The sequence below is a fragment of the Triticum dicoccoides genome, chromosome 5A, assembly GCF_002162155.2.
Source record: "Triticum dicoccoides isolate Atlit2015 ecotype Zavitan chromosome 5A, WEW_v2.0, whole genome shotgun sequence".
Lineage (NCBI taxonomy): Eukaryota > Viridiplantae > Streptophyta > Magnoliopsida > Poales > Poaceae > Triticum > Triticum dicoccoides.
Genome location: NC_041388.1, coordinates 472,352,101 through 472,357,634, shown reverse-complemented (window position 1 = coordinate 472,357,634; position 5,534 = coordinate 472,352,101).

Below are 5,534 nucleotides of genomic sequence, written 5' to 3'. Positions count from 1 at the left end.
GGATGGTAACAGGAGGCAGGAGACACGATATTTTACCCAGGTTCGGGCCCTCTTGATGGAGGTAGAACCCTACGTCCTGCTTGATTGATATTGGTGATATGAGTATTACAAGAGTTGATCTACCACGAGATCGTAGAGGCAAAACCCTAGAAGCTAGCCTATGGTATGATTGTTGTTGTATATGATCTATCGACTAGCCTGACCTCAGTTTATATAATGCACTAGAGGCCTAGGATAACAAGAGTCCTAGCCGAATACGCCGGTGGGGAGGAGTCCTTGTCTTGATCGCCAAGTCTTGTGGAATCTTCCTTGTATGCGGTAGCTGTCCGAACTGGCCCATGAGTATACGGCCATGGGGGTCCTCGGCCCAATCTAACAGATCGGGAGATGACATGGTGAGTACCCCCTAGTCCAGGACACCGTCAATGATCCTCAACGACGACGGCACCTATGACTCCATGAGTGAAGGAGAAATGGATGCTCTTGAGCAAGTCGCCATGCACCGACAAGTGAACGATGAAGAGGAACAAGTCTTTTGCGATGAAGATTCAAGTCCCGCCATTGTTGTCTCCAAGGTCTTGACTCTCCAACATCATCAAGACGAAGACCAAAGATGCCACATATTCCACACCAAGGCCGGCATCAATGAACGTTCCGTCAAGGTCATCATTGATGGAGGAAGTTGTCATAATCTCGCAAGTGAAGAGCTTTGCTCCAAGCTCCAATTGCCCAAGACGAAGCATCCACATCCATACAAAGTACAATGGCTTAGCAACTCCGGCACTATCCAAGTCGAGCACCGAGTACAAGTCTCCTTCAAAATTGGCGCCTATGAAGACACCTTGGAGTGCGACGTCGTTCCAATGACCGTTTGCCATCTTCTCCTTGGACGCCCATGGCAATTTGATAGAGGAGTCATCAACAATGGCCGAAAGAACCACTACATCTTCAAGATGAAGGGCAAGGAGTATGTACTTCGTCCCATGTGGTGCCGGAGAAGAAGGCCCCGAAAAAGGCCGCGGGGACTCTGTCGGATCCATCATCCGACGGTTCCGAGGCGCATTCCTCCCGTGAAGACGACGAGGAGGAAGAATAGACCCCTCCCCCTCTAGCGGGGGAAGGGAAGAAAAGGAAGGCCGCCCCAACTGGGGAGGCCGAAGGGTCCAAGAAGGGGAGAACCCCTCCTCCGGACTACTCCACCAACGCCGACGACGGTGAAGAGGAGTGGCCGCCCAGGGCCAAGCCCCTGGTGAAATCGTAAGTATCCGGATACCGGAGTGATTTCATAGTATTCGTTTGTTGCACAACTTTCCCTTATGTCGAATGTGTTTATGCAGCCCACCCAAAGACCGGCGTGACGCGTTGTCGAGCGGCTCACTGGACTCGTCGGACGTGAACTCGCTGCCGACGGCTTCCTCCCCCCGCCCTACGGACGACACCGAAGTGTTGTCCCAACAGGTTCCAATCCAGGAGGAGGTGGTCCTGGAGGCGCCGCAAGGCGACCTCCCGGACTCCAGGAGTAAAGGGGACGAAACCCCCCAGGGCTCCAAGTCCGGCCCTAGGCCGGACACCGCTCCGGAACCTTCAAAGGTTCCAGAGTCCGGCGGGAGACCTCCTTCCAAGAGGAGCAAGCCCACCGCGCCGGCGACCTCCGTCCAACCGGAGGCACCGGACAATCTGTTGGAGGCGCTCCAAGGCGCCTCCATCGACGAGGGGCACCGCACCATTATGAGTGCGGTGGTCCAGAAGGTTCAGTCCGCCAAGAGCGGACTGACTGAAGCTTGTACAAGCCTTTTAACAGGCTTTGAGGTAAGTAAAGAATGTGTAAATAACATTACCGCATAGACAGTAGCCCCTGATGCTCTGTTTGGCGTTCGGGAAGAAAAGCCGAATAGAGGATCAAATAAAATTCGCAGGAGTCTAACAAAAAGGAGTCAATATGCGTGTGCAGGCTTCCCTGCTGGCGTCCGCCGCATCGACTGCGGAAGTGGACGTGCTAAAGCAGGACCTCGAGCGGTCCGAGCAAGAGCTCGGACGTGCCAAGAAGCAGCTCGAGGACAGTGAAGGTAAGAAATATCTTGTATAAATGTGTATAAAAAGGTGCAATTGCAAAAAATGACAGGAGTATCGTGGCTATTGTAGGGGCCACGTCTGAGGTGGCGACCCTGAAGCAAGCGCTGCTCGAGGCCGAGAAGAGGTTGGCCGTGGAGCGCACTGAGCGAGAAAAGTATGAGGTCGAGGTTGGCAAGGTGCGGCAAGAGCTCCAGGCTCTCATGGAAAAACATGAGAGTTTGGAGCATGACTCAAGGACGCGAGCGCCCGAGCTCGCGGCTGCTACTGAAAGTGCCAAGTCTGCCAAGGCCGAATCCCAGAAGACCCTCCAGGAGTTGGCCGAGGTGAAGAATATAGCGGCGGGTAAGGCATTCTTTATGCAAAGTAAATACATAAGCGTGAGTTACTTGTTACTTACCCGAATCCGGAGTTCTCCAGGCGCGTTCGCAGATCTTCCCCGGAGTATATCTGATGCCGCCGCATTCTATCGAGCCGAGGAGGGCAGCTCGACGGAGAAGGTGTTCTGGTCTCAGTACGCTGAGGCCGGACACCCCGTGCCCCTGAGCGACCAGTTGAAGCAACTGGTCGAGCTCCACAAGGCGGCCGAACAGGCCATGAGGGGCCTCATAGTTCGGCTGTGGCTTGGAGAGGCTCAGCCTGGGAGCTATTTCGGGCTGGTGCGGCGGCTGGTGGAGGCCTGTCCAAGGCTTGAAGTCATCAAGCGCTCCGTCTATGTTGAAGGTGCCCGTAGGGCCCTTGCCCATGCGAAGGTGCACTGGGGCAAGCTGGATGCTGAGAAGCTTGTGAAGGACGTGCCACCGCCGGGGAAAGAGCATCGCAAGCCCAAAAATTATTATAAGGATGTTCTGAAGGGTGCCTGCCTTGTGGCGGATGAATGTTCTATGGATGTAATTTTTGAATAAAACTCGCTCGTTTTGTCCTGTGCGCTGAAAACTTGTTCATATGCGCTTAAGCAATGCTGTTTGAATTTAAAATATTACCTTCTGTGCGGCTGTTTATCAATTTTGAGAGATGGCGAGTCGTCGGCTTCTGCCCCCGTGCCGCTAGTGCTGGGGTGTTCGGGGATAAACCTGAGGGCTCTTTTTCCCATGTTTGGGTCCTTCGAGGGAGGCGCTCAGCCCAACGAACAAGGCAATCAGACTATAATGCGTGAACACTCTCACTTAGCCATAGAATTCTATAATTTTAAATTTCAGCGAAGCCCCTAGTAGTCAGAAGACCGAGTTCGGGGCGCTATCCATGCCTTGGCCGGACAGAGCCGGCTCCTCGCCCTAAGCGGCATAATTCTTTAAGGACTCGAAAAGACCTCTCGAACAACGACCAACTCTCGCCTCATCATGACGGTCAGTTTTAGCTTTCTCCACTGAGGTGCTCGACCCAGCTAAACCGGGGCACAATCGCAGTGGTTCTCCTAGTGCTACCTTAGCCGATATAGCGGAACGTAAGGCACCAAAACATAGGAGCCGGGCAAACCCAACTATTGACCCAAGACATGATTCGGAGCCGATGCATATAATGCTATAAGTTCGGGGTGCCGCACTTGTTAAAGTGTTCGGACTTCTCACACCATGTTGAGGGGTACTGAAGCCCCTGGCGTATTTTGGCCGTACCAAAGTGTACGGGTGCAACATGTCGTTAAGGAACATATATAAATATAAAAAAAGAGTAATGCAAAAATAGACAAAAGCTATGCATTTTTTATTAAAAAGAGCTGTGATCAAAGCAGAACGATACAAATAATGCGATAAGGAAAAGGTTGGACTATGTAACATGTCCGCTCCAGGGGAAAGCTGCGGAATAATATGCGAAACAGGTATACTGCTCGTGATAGAGACCACCTGGGAGTTCCGTAATGCGACGTGGCTTGTTTGCTTCCCTGGTTCTTGCATCGTTTGTGCAGCAATTGAACTGCCGAACAGGCCGTCCGAAGAATGGAGTCGTCGCCTTTTTGTGAGGGTTGGGGTTGGGGCCACATTGCTACGCCTGCTCAGATCGTGCCAGGCGGTCGTGTTGTAGGTTACTCCGGGCGCGCTTGACGGTGTCCGGCCATTCAGTGGCCGGACTGGAGAAATGCCTGGAGAGGCTGCTTTGTACTTCCGCTGCAAGGGCCGCCGTGTGCTCCTCCGTTCGGAGGGAGCGTTCGGTGTTTCCATTGATTGTAATTACTCCTCGAGGGCCTGGCATCTTGAGCTTAAGGTATGCATAATGCGGTACCGCATTGAACTTAGCGAATGCGGTTCGCCCGAGCAATGCGTGATAACCACTGCGAAACGGGACTATGTCAAAGATTAACTCCTCGCTTCAGAAATTATCCGGAGATCCGAAGACCACTTCAAGTGTGACTGAGCCTGTACAGTTGGCCTCTACACCTGGTATTATGCCTTTAAAGGTCGTTTTGGTGGGCTTAATCCTCGAGGGATCTATGCCCATTTTCCGCACTGTATCCTGGTAAAGCAGGTTCAGGCTGCTGCCGCCGTCCATAAGGACTCTAGTGAGATGAAATCCGTCAATAATTGGGTCTAGAACCAATGCGGCGAAGCCGCCGTGACGGGTGCTAGTGGGGTGGTCCCTTCGATCAAAGGTGATCGGGCAGGAGGACCATGGGTTGAACTTTGGGGCGACTGTCTCTATCGCGTATACGTCCCTTAACGCGCGCTTCCGCTCCCTCTTGGGGATGTGGGTTGCGTATATCATGTTCACCGTCCGCACTTGTGGGGGAAAACCCTTCTGTCCCCTGTTGTTCGGCGGCCGGGGCTCCTCGTCGTCATCGCTATGCAACCCCCTTGTCTTCGTTTTTGGCGTTTAACTTGCCTGCCTGCTTGAACACCCAACAATCCCTATTGGTGTGATTGGCCGGCTTTTCGGGGGTGCCATGTATCTGGCATAAGCGGCCGAGTATTTGGTCCAAACTGGACGGGCCCCAAGGATTCCTTTTGAATGGTTTTTTCCGCTGACCGGATTTAGAGCCTCTGAATCCGGCATTAACTGCCGTATCCTCAGCATTGTCGCTGTTAATGCAACACTTCTGCTTGGTTCAACGCGACCTACCACTACTATCCCTGGTGTCCGAATTACTAGGGTTCTTGGTTATATTGTTGCTACGAGCAAGCCAGCTGTCTTCTCCCGCGCAAAAGCGGGTCATGAGTGTCGTGAGTGCTGCCATAGATTTCGGCTTTTCCTGTCCAAGGTGCCGGGCTAGCCACTCGTCACGGATATGTCGGAAATATGCCCTAGAGGCAATAATAAATTGATTATTATTATATTTCCTTGTTCATGATAATCGTTTATTATCCATGCTAGAATTGTATTGATAGGAAACTCAGATACATGTGTGGATACATAGACAACACCATGTCCCTAGTAAGCCTCTAGTTGACTAGCTCGTTGATCAATAGATGGTTACGGTTTCCTGACCATGGACATTGGATGTCGTTGATAACGGGATCACATCATTAGGAGAA